At 42.3% G+C, this 23,473-nt stretch overlaps 1 non-coding gene across 1 annotated transcript; it reads left to right on the top strand.

Annotated features, from left to right (window-relative positions):
- The first annotated feature begins 23,002 nt into the window (after positions 1-23,002).
- Positions 23,003-23,076, top strand: Trnat-cgu (transfer RNA threonine (anticodon CGU)). Its single transcript has one exon. It is a non-coding gene; the product is annotated as a tRNA-Thr (tRNA).
- Positions 23,077-23,473: the final 397 nt, after the last annotated feature.

Below are 23,473 nucleotides of genomic sequence, written 5' to 3'. Positions count from 1 at the left end.
TTATTCTGCATTGCATGGGTGCCAACCAACATTTTGATGCCTCACAGTTGGCATTTTTCTAAAGAAATAAACTATGACTGAAATCAGTTGAATGTTTGCAACACACCAAATTACCATGAACTGCCATCCATTCAATCTCTGTGACACACCAATGATATGATCACAATCAAAAACACACTGCAATATTTCTTTCGATTGTATTATTTTCTGCAAAATATCGGCAGTCAATGTAGAATCTGTTGCTGTTCTGGAAACATGTGACAGCAGAACTGTCAAACTGATCATCACATTTCCTTCATTGAGATTTTCATACAAAAATACCATCAAGATTTCCGAGTTTTCCACTGGATTTTTCAAAAAGGTTTGTATACCTTGTACTGACAATTACAAACAGAAGTCAAATCGGTCGAATGGTTCTCAAGTGATGATTTTTCATACACATGCAGGAAATGATTGTTGTTTATATAGATGGTACTTACTTAAAAAACACACCTTGTAGCATGTGTTGGTAGATGTTTCTCCTTCTTACATGAGGCATAACATGATCTTCCTCCAACCAACTAACACTCAAATTTGATTGATAAACTTGCTGCATAATATTTCCTTATATACATAATATAGATGGCATTACTCGTAGTCTACATCTATATCTATACTCTGCAGACCACCGTGAGGTACATGGCAGAGGGTATGCCCCATTCTACCAGTTATTAGGGTTTCTTCCCGTTCCGTTCATGAACAGTGATTGTTTCAATGCCTTTGTGTGTGCAGTAATTATTCTAATCTTATCCTCATGATACCTATGTGAGCGATACATAGGGGGTTGTAGTATATTTCTAGAGTTATCATTTAAAGCCAGTTCTTGAAACTTTGTTAATAGACTTTCTCGGGATAGTTTACATCTATCTTCAAGAGTCTTTCAGTACTGTTCCTTCAGTATCTTTGTGACGTGGATGAAACAAACCAATGACCATTCGTGCTGCCCTTCTGTGTATATGTTCAATACCCCCTGTTAGTCCTATCTGGTACGGGTCCCACACACTTGAGCAACATTCTAAAACCAATCACATGAGTGATTTGTACGCAATCTCCTTTGTTGATTGATTACACTTCCCAGTATTCTACCGATAAACCAAAGTCTACCACCTGCGTTACCCATGACTGAAATTATATGAGCATTCCATTTCATATCCCTACAATGCATTACATCCAGGTATTTGTGTGAGTTGGCCAATTCGAACAGTGACTCACTGATATTATAGACATAGGAACTAGGTTTTTTTTGTTTCTGAAGTGCAAAATTTTACATTTCTGAACATTTAAAGCAAGATTCCAATCTCTGCACCACTTTGAAAACTTATCAAGATCTGACTGAATGTTTATGCAGCTTCTTTCAGGCAGTGCTTCATTGTAGATACCTCCACCATTTACAAAAGCATGATTTTACTATTAATATTGACTGTAATGTCATTAATGTATAATGGGAACAGCAAGGGCCCCAACATACTTGCCTGGGGCACACCCGAAGTTGCTTCTACATCTGACGACGACTCTTCATCCAAGATGACATGCTGTGTCCTCCCCGCCAAAAAGTCCTCAATTCAGTCTCAAATTTCACTTGATACCCCATATGATCATACTTCTGACAATAATCACAGGTGTGGTACTGAGTCAAGTCCTTTCCAGAAATCAAGAAATACTGCATCTACCTGGTTGTCTTGATCCAAAACTTTCAGTATGTCATGTGAGAAAAGTGTGAGTTGAGTTTCACATGACTGGTGTTACCGACTGCTCTGAAATGCTGGTGGTGGTGGTGGTGGTGGTGTTGTGTTGGGGCTTATGGGCGCTCAACATCGAGGTCATCAGCACCCTGACACACATTAAAAGGAACGAATGTGGACAGACCTAAGAAAACTAAAGCACACACTCAAAGAAAGCAGGAAAAGAAGGAAAATGCTGCATAAGAAGGTAAAACCTAAGGAAAGGGGAAACATAGCAACAAGAATGTCACAGGAAATTGTTATTGGCTGGCCACTTACATAAAATATGGGCGAGCTTGTCACACAGTGAGCAAATTAAAATCCTCTCCCTAAAATCTTTGTAAAAACATTTGACAGGGCACAGAACTTTAAAACTTTAACCACATTCGTCCGAGTGTTGCCTAAAAGAGATGGCAGGTCCGCTGGCAAGTCAGCCGCGACCCGCTGGTCAGAAAATAAAACGCAATCCAATAAAACGTGGCGCACAGTGACCTGGATGCCGCAAGCGGAAGGAAGCCATGCGCCATAGGGCTGTGGCCTATTTGAAGCCAAGTGAGGAGAACCTCGTCCCGTCGATGGGGCCGAAAGGAAGTACACCACACATGCGTTGTGGGCTCGACTGTACGGAGCTTATTGTCAGTCACTTCCAGCCACAGATCCTCCCACCGACGCATGACCCGTGAGCTCAACAGCAAGGTAAGTGCGTGCAAGGGGATAGCACACTGAGATACTTGTGGGGCGAGACACGCCTCCTTGGCTGCGAGATCTGCCCTTTCATTCCCAGCAATGCCGACATGCACCGGAACCCAGCAGAAAGCTACAACCTTCCCCAGTCGCTGTAGTCGGAGGAGGGCATCCTGGATGGTCTGGACAATTTTGTCTGCCGGATACAAACGTTGCAATGAGTGAAGGGCACTGAGTGAATCGGAACAGACAAGAAATTTAGAAGCGGAAGAATTTCTCATGTGCTCCAGTGCCCGCAAGATCGCAGACAATTCTGCATCAAAGACAGTAAAAGTCTGAGGCATTCGGACCTTGAGGACACGATATGGAAAAACAACTGAGCAACCGACAGAATCCCCTTGTTTTGACCCATCCGTAAAAATAGCTACATAGTCATGGTGCTCAGATTAAATGGCAGAAAATGCTGCATTAAAAACGGTGGCAGGAGTGCAATCTCTCTTGTACTGCAATAAATCTAAAATCACTCCGGGCCTCTTTAGTAACCAGGGTGGCAGGCAGTTAAAACCTTGGATTTGGGGTTGTACAGACTCCACACCGAGGGACTCTAGTACACGTTGCACACGGATCCCAAACGGCAATGTAGCCCGTGGACGGCGGGAAAAAGGCGGTCCAGAGGTGGATGGGCAACAAGACGGTGAGCAGGCGAGCTGGGAGCTGCAAGAAACTTACAAGCCTGGCGCACCAGCAGGAGCTGCCGCCGGATGGTAAGTGGCGGTTCGCCAGACTCAGCACAGAGGCTGGGTACGGGACTGGTCCGATAAGCACCCGTGGCCAGTCGAATCCCAGCATGGTGGACAGCGTCAAGGATCCGCAAATAAGATGGCCTCGCTGACCCATATACTGTGCACCCATAGTCCAGCCGTGAACGCACAAAAGCTCCATAAAACTGTAGGAGACGCGCCCTGTCCGCGCCCCAAGACCTGTGGCTGAGGCACTTGAGAATGTTCAGTGCCTTCAGCGTTCTGACTTTCAAGTTACGTAGGTGTGGCTGCCATGACAACCTGGAGTCAAAAATTAGGCCCAGAAACCACACTGTGTCTCTAAAATGTAGGACAGTATCCCCCATATGCAAGGCAGGCAAAGTAAAAAGATGACGAGAACGATTAAAATGAACACAAACACACTTATCGGCAGAAAACCGAAAACCCGTCTTTGCAGCCCACTCCTCTAACCGCCGCACTGTTAGCTGCAACTGACAGCTCACAGTTGCAACACTGGAGGAGGAACAGAAAACAGCAAAGTCGTCCATAAACAAGGAGCACTGTACTGGACTCCTCACTGTAGACGTTATACTGTTGATGGCTATGGCAAAGAGGGTAACGCTTAAAACACTGCCCTGGGGGACACCGTTCTCTTGCTCAAAGCGATCAGACAGTGTGTTACCAATGCGGGTCCAAAAAAACCGCTGAGACAGGAAAGACTGAATGAAAATGGGGAGGCGGCCACGAAAGCCCCATCGATGCATTTGTGCAAGAATACAGTGTCTCCAAGTAGTATCATATGCCTTACTGATATCAAAGAAGATACCGATACAGTGATGCTGACGGAGAAAAGCCTGCTGAATAGCCGCCTCTAGGAAGGTCAGGTTGTCGACCGTGGACCGAAATTTTCGGAACCCACACTGAAATTGGCTAAGGAGCTGTCTGGTCTCTAACAGCCAGACCAGACGCCGGTTAACCATCCGTTCCAGGGTCTTTCCGACACAGCTTGTCAAGGCGATACTACGATAACTACCGGGACATGTGCGGTCCTTTCCTGGTTTTAGGAGAGGGATGAGGATTGCCTCCCTCCACGAGGTGGGGAACATTCCTGTCTGCCATATGAGATTAAAACATTCGAGGAGGATTTCCTTTGACGCCGCTGGCAGATGTCGAAGCATGAAGTACCGAATGCAGTCATAACCTGGTGCAGTGTCAGAAGTCTCAGTAAGTGCCGATTCAAGTTCTCACATGGAGAAAGGGGAATTGTAGGCCTCAGAACTGTTCGACTGAAAGTCCAAGGTCGCTCTTTCGACAGTCGCACGGTAGCGACGAAACGCTGGATCCTGATTTGCAGTGGCAGTACTTTGTGCAAAATGCTCTACCAGCGTCTGACCAATGGCTCTGGGTGTTGTTTGGAGGGATCCCTGGTTCAGGACAGCAGCTATTGGTAAACGGCTATGTTTACCGGAAATCTTCCGGATGGCTTCCCATACTCTTGCGGAACAAGTGGAACGGCTGATGGAGTCCAGGAACTCCTGCCATGACCTTTTCTTGCTCTCTTTAATGACACGGTGCGCCCTGGCTCTCACGATTCGAAAGGCAGTAAGATTGACCGCTGTTGGGCAGCATTTAAATCGGCGAAGAGCCGCACGCCTGTCCCGGATGGCTGAATGGCACTCTTCTGTCCACCAAGGCACAAGGTGCCGCTTAAGAGTGCCAGAAGACTGTGGTATGGACAGGTCAGCAGCATGATGGACCACAAGCGTGATGTGATCCACCCATTCCTGTACGTTATTGTGGCGGTCAAAGACAGCTAACCGAGTGAACAGTGGCCAGTTAGCCCTGCCAATCATCCGCGATGGTGGCCGCTGCTCCAGCAATACACCATCCAGGAGATGAATGCTGATAGGGAAGTGATCGCTGGAATGAAGGTCGTCAATGACCTCCCAGTGAACAGAGTCGGTGAGGGTTGGAGAGCAGAAAGATAGGTCAATGGCTGAGAATGACCCTGTAGCAGTAGAGAAATGAGTCGGAGTACCTGTGTTGAGGATGCACAACACTTGAGATGTTAGGAGGCTCTCCAAAATTCGACCTCGAGCGCAAAGAGAAGTGGAGCCCCACAGGACACGATGGGCATTGAAGTCTCCCAGGAGGAGAAATGGGCGGGGGAGTTGGTCGATAAGATGTGTGAGAGCGTCTAAGGTCATTGCATCCAGAGGGGGTAAATAAAGGGAGCAAACGGTAAGCCTCCGAGGTGAATGAATTTCAACTGCAATCTGAAATGCTAATCATTTGCATTTCCCTGCATGTTGTATTGACATTTGCTGAATGCTACCTTCATGATGTTGCAATTTTAATGGCCAGGAGAGCATTTTCAAATTTATGGGGAAAGTGATTCTGGTTGCACGAATTTTGGGTACAGTCTGCTTCTGTATCTGATCGATATTGCAGCTGACTGTGATGCTGGGGACCTGGGTTCAATTCCTGGTACTGCAGGGGTTTTTCCTTGACCAGAGGACTGGAAAGGGGTGCACTCAGCTTCATGAGGCCAATTGAGGAGATACTTGATGGAGTAGTAGTGGTTCCAAAGTCAAGAAACCCAACAATGGCCGGGAGAGCAGTGTGCTGACCACAAACTCCTTCATACCACATCTGATGATATCACTGGCAGTAGATGACATGGCAGACAGTCAGGCCCAATTGATCCATCCAGTGACAGGAAACAGAACTTCACTTTGTTTACTTAATTTTGCATCTGATGGAATAGAGGAAAGTCTAGATTTGTGGTGTGGACACTAGTGTGAAGAGGGTTTCTCTGCGATAGCAGACAAATCATGAACAATATTCCTCAATCTGTTTTTACGGGGATAAACCAATAAACAAGTACAATGCTGATGCCAACAAAGTAGTCAAAACAAAACACTATTTAAGCATGAAAAAAAGTATGGATCCCACTTCAGATCTTATAACAGAAGTCTCTCACTTGAGGAAGTCCACCGAAGAAAAGACAAAAAGATACTGCTAGAGAGTTGTCATCACAGCGTTATCACAAAGCTGTCCAGGTAGGCCAGACCACCATTACATGACACTTATGAGTCACAATCTGAAGCTACCACGCTGATGGTTCAGGACTACCAGCAGATGAGGCATGTGGATGTTGCGGCTGGTTTGGCAGATCCCTGCAGGTCCAGGGAGCATGACAAACTGCCTTCTGGCCAGCAGTACATTGGCTTATAAGACCAGTTGGCAGATGGATCTTCTGGGACTATTTTCGATCACACGAGTGGGGTAGGAAAATAGTCCGCTTGTCCATGGCGACTACGGTGCTGCTGTCGATCTGCTGTGCTCATATAGTGGGCCCTGGTGGCTATTGGCTGAGACACAAGGCTGTGTTTTTGTCTCCAGCAGTGACCTTGGTCATACTTTAAACATCTGCTTTGGTTTCACTCGGTGTGATGAAAGCATCGCGCATCTCTGTTCTGTCATGTGGGATGCCAATGTCGCAGGTGGACAGGATGGATGCTGCAAAGGCAAATAGTCTAAACATTCTTTTTTTATTGTTATTTAATTGCCTTACCTCATAAAGACAGAGACTCAGCTGTCACTGGTAACACACCCGTTCTTTCTCAATATACTGCACAGAGATAGTTTGCTTGCGACTTTGCTCCATGCGAGTTTCATCACTTAGAGACAGTGAAGGAATTCAGAACTGCACTGTTTGCAATGAATGATAGCTCACCTTTAACTAGGCCATATGTTAAAGATAGAGTGAATAAGAAAGACTCCTACACCACTTTATTGCAAAGCTACTTTGACACTTATCAAAACAACAGTGGTAGGTTGCAAAGCATTATAAAGTGAAAACACATAATGAAGCCATCAGTTTGACAAAGCACTTTTGAAGTATATTAGAGGACCTTTTAAGGAGAGAATCCATATAAAGCTGTTGTTCAGCCTATTTTTGAGTATGTTATGTTTGCAACCATAAAACAGTGACATGAAAAAAGAAGCTGAACGAACTTGGGGAGTTTCTAATGCTACATGCATCTTGTTTGACTAATGAATGAAATGTTTCACACACACTTGGGAAACATACATTGTGTCCATTGACATGTACATGTAATTTCTATAGTAACTTCCTGGAGATTGAAATTGTCAAGAAGTGATATAAAAACATTAAAAGTATTAAATTTGACAAGGTTTGTAAATTAAAACATTGATCACCCTTTTTGCATTTTCCTAAAATATAAAAATCTTTTTTCTTGATGGTACATTAATAATACTGCCAGTATGCTGCCTTTTCATGGCATTTTTACTATCCTAGTGCATATTTTTAAGTCGCAGCTTCACCATCAAGGTTTATGTTGTTACATAATGAACTCCAATGTACATGTATGCATTTCTGGCGTACTGACATCACAATGACTGTCCTTAAGTAACATCTGAAGCCCTAATGGTGAAGCTGAATTCAAAATGTACTCTGGCATAGTAAAAGAAATCTTATAATATACAGTAGAGCAGTATCATTATTAAGGTTTCCATTTATTTCACTGTTAAACTTATGCTAAAAATTGCTACTTTGGCTACATTTTTCTTTATGACTACATATATAAAACAAGATGCTTCCATTGGTTCTTCACATCTATGGCAATGGTTGGAAGCATTAGAATTGGTTCAGAACTCTTTGGGAAGTGGTTACCAGGTGTTATAGAAATTTAGAACAAATTCTGAGCTGAAACTTTATGAGATATCTCGAACAGCGTGATACTGTCCATCCCAAAAACATCCATCATATGAAACCCAACTTGTACTTTTCTTACATGTCATTCTGAAAGCTTTTATTCAAAACAGATAGGTGGGTGCAGTCTTTTTCAGTTTCTGAAAAGCATGCAACTCAGTACCACATCTATGCTTATTATCAAATGTATTGCACAATCGTATGCAACACTGAGAAAAATTTGTGACTGGATTGAAGATTTTTTCATAGGGAGAATACAGCAAGTTATCTCGGATGTAGAGTCATCATCAAATGTAGAAGTAACTTTGGCTGGAACTGTGTTGGGACCCTTGCTGTTCATGTTGTATATTAATGATCTCACAGACAATATTAATAGTAACCACAGACTTTTTGCAGGTGATGCTGTTATCTATAACTGTCTGAAAAAAATCTGCACAAATATTCATTCATATCTTGAAAAGATTTTGAAGTGGTGTAAAAGTTGGCACCTAGCTTTAAATGTTCATAAATTTAAAATTTTGCACTTCATAAAATGAAAAAAAAACATAGTATACTATGAATACAGTATCACAGATGGAGTTGGTCAACTTACACAAATACCACTTTGGAGGGATGTGAAATGGAATGATCACATAGGCAGACTTTTGTTTATTGGTAGAATACTGGGGAAATGCAATTAGTCTGTGAAGGAGATAGCATCCCACAACAGTGCCCTGGTGTGAAGGATCCTTACCAAATAGGACTGGCAGGGGATGTTGAATGTATACAAAGGAGGTCAATATTAATCGTCAGAGGTTTGTCTGATCCATGGAATAGTCACAGAGATACTGGAGAAACTGAAATGGCAAGCACTTTAAGATAGATGCAAACTATTCTGAGAAAGCCGGCTTACAGTGTTTCAAGAGCTGGCTTTAAATGATGACTCTAGGAATATACTAGAACTTCCTATATATCACTGCCAAAGACATCGTAAGGACAAGATTAGGTAAATCACAGCACACACTGAGAGGCATTTTAACAGTCATTCTTCCCATGTTCTATGTGTGAATGGAACGGGGAGGAACCCTGATAATCTGTACAGTGGGAAGAACTCTCTGCCATACAGTTCACAATGGTTTGCAATCTATAGATGTAGATACATAAGCCAAGTTCATGGCTCAGTATTGTCATCTGTGATTTAAGCTGTTTGGTGAAGAATTCTGGAAAAAAATATCACTCAATAATAGCAGAAGGTACTGGTACCAATTTTTACCATAACCTTAGTTAGCCTGTGAAACGTGTTAATGAACAGCTTGAGAAAATACTCTGGAGAGAGGGATGGTCACACATGGGTGTAACAAATGCTTTGCCCCTTGCTTGGTTGTATCATAAGTGGCATGGTTTGCATCTGAAAGCTTTTGCTAAGAGACTACTAGATGGCTAACTGCCAGTGGCATCCAGGCTGACGACCACAAACCTATCCCAGTGCCCATTAGGTATTATTATTATTATTTCTTTCTTGTCTCAGACGTTATGTCTGGTTAAAAATGGAACGTGACGCAGACCTTGATCAAGCGTGACTTCCTTTTAACTGTACGGTATATGTTACATTGCATTTAGGAACTTTCGGATAATTGAACAAGTGTCAATAATTACAGATTTCTGTAGTTGTATATATAAGTTTGGATGTAGCTGTATTGCATTGATGTACTGGTGGATATTGTGTGGTATGACTCCTGTAGTTGATAGTATAATTGGTATAATGTCAACTTTATCCTGATGCCACATGTCCTTGACTTCCTCAGCCAGTTGGATGTATTTTTCAATTTTTTCTCTTGTTTTCTTTTGTATATTTGTTGTATTGGGTATGGATATTTCGATTAGTTGTGTTAATTTCTTCTTTTTATTGGTGAGTATGATGTCAGGTTTGTTATGTGGTGTTGTTTTATCCGTTATAATGGTTCTGTTCCAGTATAATTTGTATTCATCATTCTCCAGTACATTTTGTGGTGCATACTTGTATGTGGGAACATGTTGTTTTATAAGTTTATGTTGTAAGGCAAGCTGTTGATGTATTATTTTTGCTACATTGTCATGTCTTCTGGGGTATTCTGTATTTGCTAGTATTGTACATCCACTTGTGATGTGATCTACTGTTTCTATTTGTTGTTTGCAAAGTCTGCATTTATCTGTTGTGGTATTGGGATCTTTAATAATATGCTTGCTGTAATATCTTGTGTTTATTGTTTGATCCTGTATTGCAATCATGAACCCTTCCATCTCACTGTATATATTGCCTTTTCTTAGCCATGTGTTGGATGCGTCTTGATCGATGTGTGGCTGTGTTAGATGATACGGGTGCTTGCCATGTAGTGTTTTCTTTTTCCAATTTACTTTCTTCATATCTGTTGATGTTATGTGATCTAAAGGGTTGTAGAAGTGGTTATGAAATTGCAGTGGTGTAGCCGATGTATTTATATGAGTGATTGCTTTGTGTATTTTGCTAGTTTCTGCTCGTTCTATAAAGAATTTTCTTAAATTGTCTACCTGTCCATAATGTAGGTTTTTTATGTCGATAAATCCCCTTCCTCCTTCCTTTCTGCTTAATGTGAATCTTTCAGTTGCTGAATGTATGTGATGTATTCTATATTTGTGGCATTGTGATTGTGTAAGTGTATTGAGTGCTTCTAGGTCTGTGTTACTCCATTTCACTACTCCAAATGAGTAGGTCAATATTGGTATAGCATAAGTATTTATAGCTTTTGTCTTGTTTCTTGCTGTCAATTCTGTTTTCAGTATTTTTGTTAGTCTTTGTCTATATTTTTCTTTTAGTTCTTCTTTAATATTTGTATTATCTATTCCTATTTTTTGTCTGTATCCTAGATATTTATAGGCATCTGTTTTTCCATTGCTTCTATGCAGTCGCTGTGGTTATCCAATATGTAATCTTCTCGTTAGTGTGTTTTCCCTTGACTATGCTATTTTTTTACATTTGTCTGTTCCAAAAGCCATATTTATATCATTGCTGAATACTTCTGTTATCTTTAGTAATTGGTTGAGTTGTTGATTTGTTGCTGCCAGTAGTTTTAGATCATCCATGTATAGCAGATGTGTGATTTTGTGTGGGTATGTTCCAGTAATATTGTATCCATAATTTGTATTATTTAGCATGTTGGATAGTGGGTTCAGAGCAAGGCAGAACCAGAAAGGACTTAATGAGTCTCCTTGGTATATTCCACGCTTAATCTGTATTGGCTGTGATGTGATATTATTTGAATTTCTTTGGATATTAAGGGTGGTTTTCCAATTTTTCATTACTATGTTTAGGAACTGTATCAATTTAGGATCTACTTTATATATTTCCAATATTTGTAGTAACCATGAGTGGGGTACACTATCAAAAGCTTTTTGGTAATCAATGTATGCATAGCGTAGCGACCTTTGTTTAGTTTTAGCTTGATATGTCACCTCGTGCTCCTTTGCAACAGCCTTTTTGTTCTTCATTTATAATTTTGTTCTGTGTTGTATGTGTCATTAATTTCTGTGTAATGACTGAAGTTAATATTTTGTATATTGTTGGTAGGCATGTTATGGGGCGATATTTAGCTGGGTTTGCTGTGTCTGCTTGATCTTTAGGTTTCAGATAAGTTATTCCATGTGTAAGTGTATTAGGGAATGTGTATGGGTCTGCAATGTAACTGTTAAATAATTTAGTTAGATGTGAATGTGTTGAGGTGAATTTCTTTAGCCAGAAATTTGCTATTTTATCTTTTCCAGGAGCTTTCCAATTGTGAGTAGAATTAATTGCTTGGTGACTTCATGTTGCAAAATTATCACTTCAGGCATTTGTGGTATCATCTTGTATGTGTCTGTTTCTGCTTGTATCCACCGTGCATGCCTGTTATGTTGTACCGGGTTTGACCATAAGTTGCTCCAGAAGTGTTCCATGTCTGTTATGTTTGGTGGATTGTCTATTTTAATGTGTGTGTTATCTATTGTCTGGTAAAATTTCTTTTGGTTTGTGTTGAATGTTTGGTTTTGTTTCCTTCTATTTTCACTTTTTTTGTATCTTCTAAGTCGTTTGGTCAGTGCTTGTAATTTCTGTTTCTTTTCATCTAATTGCTCTATCACTTCTTGTTGTGAGATTTTACCTAACCTTTTTCGTTTTTTTTTTTTTTCCTGACATTTCATTTCTTATAAATTGTGTTAGCTGTCCGATGTCTTTTCTCAGTTTTTCTATTCTGATCTGTAGCCTGTGTTGCCATGCTGGTTTTGTGGGTTTCTTCTGTGGGTTGGTTGGTTCTGATCTCTGCCTAGTGTGTATATTTAGTGTAGTGAGTGCTCCTATATAAACCAGTAGTTGTAACTCTTCCATAGTTGTGTTTTCATTTATTTTGTTGTGTATTATTGTGTTGATAGTTTTTATTGTTGTTTCAACTTGTGGGTTATTTGGCGGTCTATGCAAGAATGGTCTAATGTCTGTATTTGTGTCTTTGTATTCTATATATGTCAGCTGAAATTTTTCTTCTATATCTAACATGTGTGTCACTTTGTGTTCTATTTGTGCTTGTCCTGGTGGCTGTCTTAAGATTTCGTTTTCCTCTGACTGTTTAATTGATGCGTGTTGTTCTTTTTTTGTTTGCTCTGGGATGTTTGAGTCCATTACTGTATTTTCTTCTTCTTCTGATTGCACATTATTTTGTTCCAGTATTTATTGTACTTGTTGTTTGATGTTTTCTAATTCTGACTGGGGTATCCTGTTATTTTTGATTATTACACGGATCTGATCAGCTAGTCGTTGTTCTGTTAAAAATTTTAATTCTGGGTATCTGGTAATAAATGTTGTGTATACTTGTGATCTGTATCCAGTTGTGTTGGTTCCTAGGTTTGTTGCTTGGTAATAACAGAACATGAGGTGTCGATTCACTTCATCTGACCATCTCATCCTCTGTCTTTGTTTTCCTTCTAGGGTGGTTGCAGGAAGCATATCCTGCAAAACACCTCTATTTGGATTTGAATCATTTTCCAGTTGGCTAACAGTGTCATTACCATTGTGGGCGGGCATAGGGTTCAAGCGTCGTCCCCGACCATGACGGCGCTTGTCCGAGGCTTCTTTAGTTCTGTCCTGAACCAACTAATCACACTAAAAGGGGGGTTAGCCCTATTAGTGGTTTGTTCTTTTCGTTGCCTTTTACGACTGGCAGAACATACCGGAGGCCCATTCTTTTATTATTATCTGCAAACTCATCCTGAAGAGAAAGCTGCAGCATAATTACATTTGAACCAGTACAACAAATTACTGCAGCTTGGACAAAGCCAAGGATACTAGTGTCTTCCCTCAAAACATCAGAAGCATTATCTATACTATTATAAAGACAAGTTAACATTGTTACCAAAAATCTTAAAAAGAACTCACCAATTAACTTAAATTTTTACATGACACTCTAATAAATGTTCAATTAGACATAATTTAGACATTTTTTAATATTCTATAAATGTATATTATATAAAGGGGGAATTTTGATAGCAAAGATCTCAAGAAGTTCTTCACTGATCTATTTCAAATTTTTAAATGATACTCTAATAAACATTCAGATGGACATAGACTATATATTTTTTATACAGGTTTTCTGTTAAAACCAACTGTGAGAAAGCAAATGTCATCTCATGCTGTGCTGTGAAAATGAAAAGTTTCGTATCAGTTTTAACTATTATAACAGCACATTTAAACCATTAGATAAATTATTTCTCCTCTATGCATTCTTTCTCATTACACTATGTGATCAAAAGTATCCAGACACCCACCAAAAATATATTTTTAATATTAGGTGCATTGTGCTGCCACTGCCAGTAACCTCAGTAGTCATTAGACATCCTGAGAGAACAGAATGGGGTGCTCCGTGGAACTCATGGACTTCGAACATAGTCAGGTGATCCGGTGTCACTTGTGTCATATGTCTGTACATGAGATTTACACACTCCTAAACATCCCTACGTCCACTGTTTCTGATGTGATAGTGAAGTAGAAACGTGAAAAGGCATGTATAGCACAAAAGTACAAAGGCCAACCTCGTCTGTTGACTGACAGAGAACGCTGACAGTTGAAGAGGGACGTAATGTGTAATAGGCAGACCTCTATCCACAACATCACACGGGAATCCCTAACTGCATCAGGATCCACTGGAAGTAATACGACATTTAGGTGGGTGGTGAGAAAACTTGGATTTAATGGTTGATCGGCTGCTCATAAGCCACACATCATGCCAGTAAATACCAAACAATGCCTGGCTTGGTGTAAGGAGCATAAACGTTGGACGATTGAACAGTGTAAAAACGTTGTGAGCAGTGACGAATCATGATATGCAATGTGGCGATCCGATGGCAGGGTGTTTGTAAGGTGAATGCCCGGTGAACGTCATCTACCAGCATGTGTAGTGCCAACAGTAAAATTAGGAGGCAGTGGTGTTATTGTGTGGTCATGTTTTTCATAGTGTGTGCTTGCACCGCTCATTGTTTTGCATGGCACTATCACGGCACAGGCCTACATTGATGTTTTAAGCACCATCTTTCTTCCTACTCTTGAAGAACAATTTGGGGATGGCAATTGCATCTTTTAGCATTATAGACCACCTGTTTATAATGCACGGCCTGTGGTGGAGTAGTTGCATGAGCATAACATCCCTGTAATGGAGTGGACTGCACAGAGTCCTGACCTGAATCCTATAGAACACCTTTGGGATGTTTTGGAATGCCAACTTCGTGCGAGGCCTCACGAACCGACATCAATACCTTTCCTCAGTGCAGCACCCCTTGAAGAATGGGCTATCATTCCCCAAGAAACTTTCCAGTACCTGATTCAACGAATGCCTGTGAGATTGGAAGCTGTCATCAAGGCTAAGGGTGGGCTAACACCATATTGAATTCCAGCATTACTGACGGTGGGCACCAGGAACTTGCAAGTCATTTTCAGCCGGGTGTCTGGATACTTTTGATCACATAGTGTAAATGAAAATATTATGAAATGCATAGATTGCTACTCACCATATAGCGGAGATGTTGTGCCACATTTATCATGTATTTCTCATCTAGCATGAAGTCCAAAGCGACTGGAAGAAAGTTCAGGTGACTCCGGTATATAAGAAAGGTAAAAGAATGAACCTGAAAAATTACAGGCCAATATCATTAATTTCTGTTATAACATATTCTCTGTTCAAATATAATAGACTTTCTTGAGACCAAGAAGCTTATGTCCATGAATCGGTAGGTTCTAGGAAGTGTCACTTGTGAGAAACGCAGATTGCCCTTTTCCCATGGTATATTGAGAACTGTGGATGAAATTTGAAAGACATATTCCATATTTCTGTACTTCTGGAAAGCATTTGATACAGTGCCCCATTGCAGGCTGTTAACAAAGGTACAAGCATATGGAATATGTTCAAAGATATGTGAGTGGCTTGAAGACTTCTTAAATAGTAGAACCCCGTATATTTTCCTGTATAGTGCATGTTCATCAGAGACAAGGATATCGTTTGAGTGCCTGAGGGAAGTGTGATAGGACCACTGTTGTTCTCTATATACATAAAGAATTTTGGAAACAGGGTGGGCAGCAATGGCTCTGAGCTCTGAGGTCATCAGTCCCCTAGAACTTAGAACTGCTTAAACCTAACTAACCTAAGGCCACCACACACATCCATGCCCGAGGCAGGATTCAAACCTGCTACCGTAGCAGTCGTGCGGTTCCAGACTGAAGCACCTAGAACCGCTCAGCCACAACGGCCAGCAGTGGGCAGCAATATGCAGTAGTTTGCTGTTGATGCTATTGTGTCTGATAATGTGTCAAAGTTGAGTGACTGTAGGAAGATACAAGATGACTTAGACAAAATTTCCAATTTGGGTGATGAATGGCACCTAGCCCTAAATGTGGAAAAATGTAGTAAGTTAATGCAGATGAGCGGGAAGATAAAACTTATAATGTTCACAGTATTATTAGTGTCCTGCTTGACACAGTTAAGTCATTTAAATATCTGGGCATAAGATTTCAAAACAATGTGCGATGGAACGAGTATGTCAGAACTGTGGTAGGGAAGGAGAATGGCCAATTTCAGTTTATTGGGAGAATTTTAGGAAAGAGTGGTTCACCTGTAAAGGAGACCACTTATAGGATGCTGGTATGACCTATTCTTGAGTACTGCTCGAGTGTATGGGATCTCTACAAGGTCGGATTGAAGGAAGACATCGAAGCAGTTCAGAGGCGGGCTGCTAGATTTGTTAGTGGTATATTTGAACAACACATAAGTGTTACTGACATGTAGATCTCATCTACATCTACCTCTACATATATACTCTGCTAGCCACCAAGTGGTGTGTGGCAGAGGGCAGTATTCACACCGAAGTCATTTTCCCCCCTCCTCAGTTCCACTTTCGGACCGCGGGAGGGAGAAGCTACTGTATGAACACCTCAGTATGAGCTCTAATTTCCCTTATCTTTGAACGGTGATCATTCCACGATATCAAAGTTGGCGGTAATAATATATGCTCTACATCCTCGGCAAAGATCGGATTTTGGAATTTAGTGAACAGCCCCTTCCGTCTCACACAACTGATGCCACACTACAACCGGCAGCACTAGTGCATGATGGGAATGGTGACTGGGTGGGGGTAAGGAGGAGGCTGGGGTGGGGAGGGGGAGGCATAGTAGGGCAGGGGTGGGGGACAGTGTAGTGCTGCTGGGGAGAATGCAGGGACGAGGTGTAGAGAGTGTAGAGCAGCTATGTGCAGTCAAGAAGTTAGACAGTGGACAGGGGAAAGGTGGGGCGTGGGCAGGGGGTAGTGGAAAAGGAGAGAAGTACAAAGACTGGGTGTGATAGTGGAGTGAGGGCTGTGTAGTGCTGGAATGGAAAAGAGGAAAGGGGCTGGATGGGTGAGGACGACGACTAACGAAGGTTGAGGCCAGGTGGGTTACAGGAACATAGGATATATTGCAGGAAAAGTTCCCACCTGTGCAGTTAAGTAAAGCTGGTGTTGGTGGGAAGGATCCATATGCAGACATGCCAACTTTCAAAAGTGAAAAATCAGGAGAATTTTAGTGGTGTACTATTGTGAATTACAACACATCCCTGACAATTAAAGTTGCAATAATTCAATAACTGTAACAATTCAATTACATTTGCTTTATTATTTACATGTAAATACTAAATAATGGCCATACCTGAGCCTTCAGACTGTGTAATTTATCATTCAACATGATGAACAATATGAATGATGAGCTCTGCAGGTTTCTTTGGATTCACACACATTCAAATGAAGCACTCTCGAGAGAACTACAGTTCGAAATTACGATCCGAGGAAACAAATTAACAAATATTAGATTTCTGTTTTGACATTAGCACAGTTTTTGCATGAATAAATCACTGTTAAAGGATCACACATTTTCATTTCGTAATGCAACCCATATTTGCATGGTATCTTATATCCGTAAGACATTCCCCCTATATTGCACTTCAAATTCCCCTAAATAATTTATCACACCATCGGGTAAGCAAGCAGTGTAGTAGGGTGACAAAAGGGGGTCAAGAATGAAATTCTCGTGCAGAGGGGCGGTGAGGGGAGGGTAGTAACCCTAAATATTTTTCCCCCTGAAACATTTATCTCTCTAACTTCCCCCTAGGCAGCTTAATTCCCCCTAAATTTAGGGGGAAATCCCCCAACTTGGCAACACTGCCTTGTAGACACAACAATGCTAATCATTTCGGTCAGAACGACTATCGACTACTCCCAGTCTACGATAACTTTAAGATTGCGCTGGTGCTACCAGAATTGGAGGAAATTGGTGCTAGTTGAAAGATATTCATTTGTCTCCGAATGCTGCCAACGATAAGCTCCTAACTTCCTTGTAGATACAAAGCACGAGCTACGCCTACTGCCACTCCCGACAGCCACCGCACCAATCTACCAAGTTAACACAGACAAGTAGCAGCCGTACCTTGTCATCCACCAATATATTGAAGGCGCAGGATTTTCAAATAGTAATGAAAGTATTGAAACTGCTCTGAAAATTGGGAGATCGGTCTTCACTGTCGGGAGATCAGGAAGAAGAAGGAAAAATTGGGAGTCTCCTGCTTAAATCGGGAGAGTCTGCATATGGCACAGGAAGTGAAACAATCATTGAAATGAAGGATGTCATGTTTGGCCACAGTTTGTCGGTGGCCATTCATACGGACAGACAGTTTGTTGGTTGTCATGCCCATAGCACAGTGGTTGCAGCTTCACTTGCAGACCACATGACTGGTTTCGCAGGTAGCCCTGCCTTTGATGGGATAGGTGATGTTAGTGACCAAACTGGAGTAGGTGGTGGTGGAACAATGAATGGGACAGGTCTTAATAGATCTAGATGCAAGACCTGTCCCATATGTCCACTTATCACCACCTGCTCCCGTCCGGTCACTAACATGACCTATGCCATCAAAGACAGGGCTACCTGTGAAACCAGTCATGTGGTCTACAAGTTAAGCTGCAACCACTGTGCTATGTGCATGACAACCAACAATCTGCCTGTCCGGATGAATGGCCATCAACAAAGTGTAACCAAGAAGCAAGTGGACCACCCTGTTGCTGAGCACGCTGCCAAACATGACATCTTTTATTTCAGTGCTTTTCTTAATTGTGCAGATGGGAACTTTCCCTGCAATATATCCTACATTCCCATAACCCTCACCCATTCAGCCCCTTCCCTGTTCCCATTCCAGCACTAAACAGCCCTCGTCCCACTATCGCAACTGGTCTTTTTACTTCTCTCCCCACCTCCCCTACCCTCCATCTAAACTCCCAACAGCACATAGCTGCCCTACACTCTCTCCACCTCGACTCCCCACCCCACCCAGTTACCACTCCCATCATCCACTGGTGCTGCTGCCCATAGTGTGTCTTCAGTTGCCTGAGACTGCAGTTATATGTGTGTGAGTTGCAATCGCATGCAAGAGAGAGAATGAGAGACAGAGGGAGAGAGAGAGAGAGAGAGAGAGAGAGAGAGAGAGAGAGAGAGAGAGAGAGAGAGTGAGTGTGTGTGTGTGTGTGTGTGTGTGTGTGTGTGTGTGTGTCTATTTTTGACGAATGCCTTAATGGCTGAATGCTTTATTTGTGACAGTCTTTTTGTTGTGCCTATCTGCAACTCAGCACCTCTGCTATATGGTGAGTATAAACTTTCCTTTCCATAATACACTCCTGGAAATGGAAAAAAGAACACATTGACACCAGTGTGTCAGACCAACCATACTTGCTCCGGACACTGCGAGAGGGCTGTACAAGCAATGATCACATGCACGGCACAGCGGACACACCAGCAACCGCGATGTTGGCCGTCGAATGGCGCTAGCTGCGCAGCATTTGTGCACCGCCGCCGTCAGTGTCAGCCAGTTTGCCGTGGCATATGGAGCTCCATCACAGTCTTTAACACTGGTAGCATGCCGCGACAGCGTGGACGTGAACCGTATGTGCAGATGACGGACTTTGAGCGAGGGCGTATAGTGGGCATGCGGGAGGCCGGGTGGACGTACCGCCGAATTGCTCAACACGTGGGGCGTGAGGTCTCCACAGTACATCGATGTTGTCACCAGTGGTTGGCGGAAGGTGCACGTGCCCGTCGACCTGGGACCGGACCGCAGCGACGCACGGATGCACGCCAAGACCGTAGGATCCTACGCAGTGCCGTAGGGGACCGCACCGCCACTTCCCAGCAAATTAGGGACACTGTTGCTCCTGGGGTATCGGCGAGGACCATTCGCAACCGTCTCCATGAAGCTGGGCTACGGTCCCGCACACCGTTAGGCCGTCTTCCGCTCACGCCCCAACATCGTGCAGCCCGCCTCCAGTGGTGTCGCGACAGGCATGAATGGAGGGACGAATGGAGACGTGTCGTCTTCAGCGATGAGAGTCGCTTCTGCCTTGGTGCCAATGATGGTCGTATGCGTGTTTGGCGCCGTGCAGGTGAGCGCCACAATCAGGACTGCATACATCCGAGGCACACAGGGCCAACACCCGGCATCATGGTGTGGGGAGCGATCTCCTACACTGACCGTACACCACTGGTGATCGTCGAGGGGAGACTGAATAGTGCACGATACATCCAAACCGTCATCGAACCCATCGTTCTACCATTCCTAGACCGGCAAGGGAACTTGCTGTTCCAACAGGACAATGCACGTCCGCATGTATCCCGTGCCACCCAATGTGCTCTAGAAGGTGTAAGTCAACTACCCTGGCCAGCAAGATCTCCGGATCTGTCCCCCATTGAGCATGTTTGGGACTGGATGAAGTGTCGTCTCACGCGGTCTGCACGTCCGGCACGAACGCTGGTCCAACTGAGGCGGCAGGTGGAAATGGCATGGCAAGCCGTTCCACAGGACTACATCCAGCATCTCTACGATCGTCTCCATGGGAGAATAGCAGCCTGCATTGCTGCGAAAGGTGGATATACACTGTACTAGTGCCAACATTGTGCATGCTCTGTTGCCTGTGTCTATGTGCCTGTGGTTCTGTCAGTGTGATCATGTGATGTATCTGACTCCAGGAATGTGTCAATAAAGTTTCCCCTTCCTGGGACAATGAATTCACGGTGTTCTTATTTCAATTTCCAGGAGTGTATTTTTACATTCCACCCTGGATTTTCCATTGTAAGGCATTAGTTTTCAAAATATGACCTCTGAGTAGATTGCAGTATTCCTCCAGTTGCTAAAAAGTAGTAATTCCACTGGATTTGATGGTGTTTCTCACAGAATATTAAAATCTTATGCTGACTTAACTGAATTTCATTAAATTATAATTGTAGTCATAGGCTCTGGGCATATCTCATGTCAGACATAAACATACTGTAGTAACACTGAACTACAAAACTGGGCGCAAGGAAAGCAGCTTGAATTACAGGCCTATCATCTCAGAAATGTTTGAAAAAATGGCCTACGACGGAATATTGATTACCTTAACTGGACACAAAATCTACATTGGCATCTGTACTCTGCAAACCACTCCAAAGTGCATGGTAGAAGCTATGTCCCATTGCATCAGTTATCAGGACTTTTTCCCATTCCATACTCATATGGTGGTTGGTTGGTTGATTGGGGGGGGGGGGGGACCAAACATTGATGTCATTGGTCCCATTGAATTAGGGAAAGATGGGGAAGGAAGACAACCGTGTCCTTTCAAAGGAACCATCCCGGCATTTGCCTGAAGGGATTTAGGAAAATCATGGAAAACCTAAATCAGGATGGTAGGAGGAATAACTGCTTAAACATCTCTGTGCCACTGTAATTACTCTAATTTTTTCTTTGGAATCCCTGTGGGAGCAATAAATAGGAAGTTGTAGTACATTCCTAGATTCACCATTTAAAGTTGATTATAAAAACTTTGTAAGCAGGCTTTCACAGGATAGTTTCCATATATCTTCAAGAGTCTGACAGTTCAGTTTATTCAGCATCTCTGTGGCATTCCCACATGGATCAAGCAAACATGTGACTGCTCATGCTGCTCTTCTTTGTATAAGTTCAATATCACCTGTTAGCCCTGCCTGATATGAGCCCCACACACTTGAGCAAAATCCTAGAATAGGTCACATGACAAATTTGTAAGAAATCTCCTTTGTAGACTCATTGTGTTTCACCAGTATTCTACCAATAAACCAAACACTGCCACCTGCTTTACCCACAACTGAGCTTATGTGGTCATTCCATTTCTTTTACCTACAACATTTTACAACCTGGTATTTGTATGTGCTGGCCAATTCCAACTGTGACTCACTGACATTATAGTCATAGGATATCAAGTTTTTTTCATTTAGTGAAGCACACAATTGCAAATTTCTGAACATTTAAAGCAATGTGCCAATCTTTACACCACCTTGTAATTTTATCAAGATCTGACTGAATACACATGCAGCTTGATCCAAGACAGGACTTCATTACAGATAACTGTGCCATCTACAAAAAGTCTGAGGTTACTATTAGCATTATGTGCAAGGTAATTAATGTACAACATGAACACCAAGGGTCCCAACAAAGGTTGAGGCCAGGAGGGTTACAGGAACATAGGATATATTGCAGGAAAAGTTCCCACCTGTGCAGTTAAGTAAAGCTGGTGTTGGTGGGAATGATCCATATGCAGACATGCCAACTTTCAAAAGTGAAAAATCAGGAGAATTTTAATGGTGTACTATTGTGAATTACAACACATCCCTGACGATTGAAGTTGCAATAATTCAATAACTGTAACAATTCAATTACATTTGCTTTATTATTTACATGTAAATACTAAAAATGGCCATACCTGAGCCTTCAGACTGTGTAATTTATCATTCAACATGATGAACAATATGAATGGTGAGCTCTGCAGGTTTCTTTGGATTCACACACATTCAAATGAAGCACTCTCGAGAGAACTATAGTTCGAAATTACGATCCGAGGAAACAAATTAACGTATATTAGATTTCTGTTTTGACATTAGCACACCCAAAGTTACTTCTACAACTGATGATGACTCTTTGTCCAAAATAACATGCTGTGTCCTATCTACCAAAAAGTCCTGAATCAAGACATAAATTTCATTTCATCTTGATACCCTACATGATCATACTCTTTTTTATAATAATGCTTTTCACAACTCAAGAAATACTGCATCTACCTGTCTATCTTGATCCATGGCTTTCAGGAAGACTTGTGAGAAAAATGTGAATTGCATTTCACATGATCAATGTTTTTAGAATACATGCTGGTTGGCATGGAGGAGATCAAACACAATAGATACATGTAACAGAGGTTTTATTCTTCAATAATGTATTCTCTTTCACTATTCACATCAGTCTGCAAACACTGGGGAAATGACTGAAAAAATCATGTGATTTTGAGATGGAGAACTTATTGTCCTGCACTATATTCACAGTGCCCGAACTCTTATGGGAATCAGCAAAAAACTGCGAGTAATCAGTATAATGGGCAGGGGCACTATGAATGTAGTGCGGGACAATAAGTTGGGAATGTGGGTCTCACAGGAGGCATGCCAGAGATAAGTCCCTGCAGTCGCGCTATCCTCTGTGTCCTCGGTGGCTCAGATGGATAGAGCATCTGCCACGTAAGCAGGAGATCCCAGGTTCGAGTCCTGGTCGGGGCACACATTTTCAACTGTCCCCGTTGACTTATACCAACGCCTCTATGCAGCTAGGGGTATTTGTTTCATTGTAAGCTTCTCCTTGACAACTCATTCTATTACGGAGAAGAATTTCTGTTATTTTAATGTGTAAAAGACAGTAGGTAGAAGTTACTAACTCGCATCTGTACATTAAAAAACTAAAGCATAAAGCATGTTATAAATGAAACTTCCTGGCAGATTAAAACTGTGTGCCCGACCGAGACTTGAACTCGGGACCTTTGCCTTTCACGGGCAAGTGCTCTACCAACTGAGCTACCGAAGCACGACTCACGCCCGGTACCCACAGCTTTACTTCTGCCAGTATCTTGTCTCCTTCTGGCATGTTATAAATGTTCAACATGTAGCTATATTTAGAAAT

This window comes from Schistocerca nitens, chromosome 12 (genome assembly GCF_023898315.1).
Source record: "Schistocerca nitens isolate TAMUIC-IGC-003100 chromosome 12, iqSchNite1.1, whole genome shotgun sequence".
Classification (NCBI taxonomy): domain Eukaryota; kingdom Metazoa; phylum Arthropoda; class Insecta; order Orthoptera; family Acrididae; genus Schistocerca; species Schistocerca nitens.
Note: the sequence above shows the minus strand (reverse complement) of the source record. Positions and strands in the feature narration are given on the sequence as shown.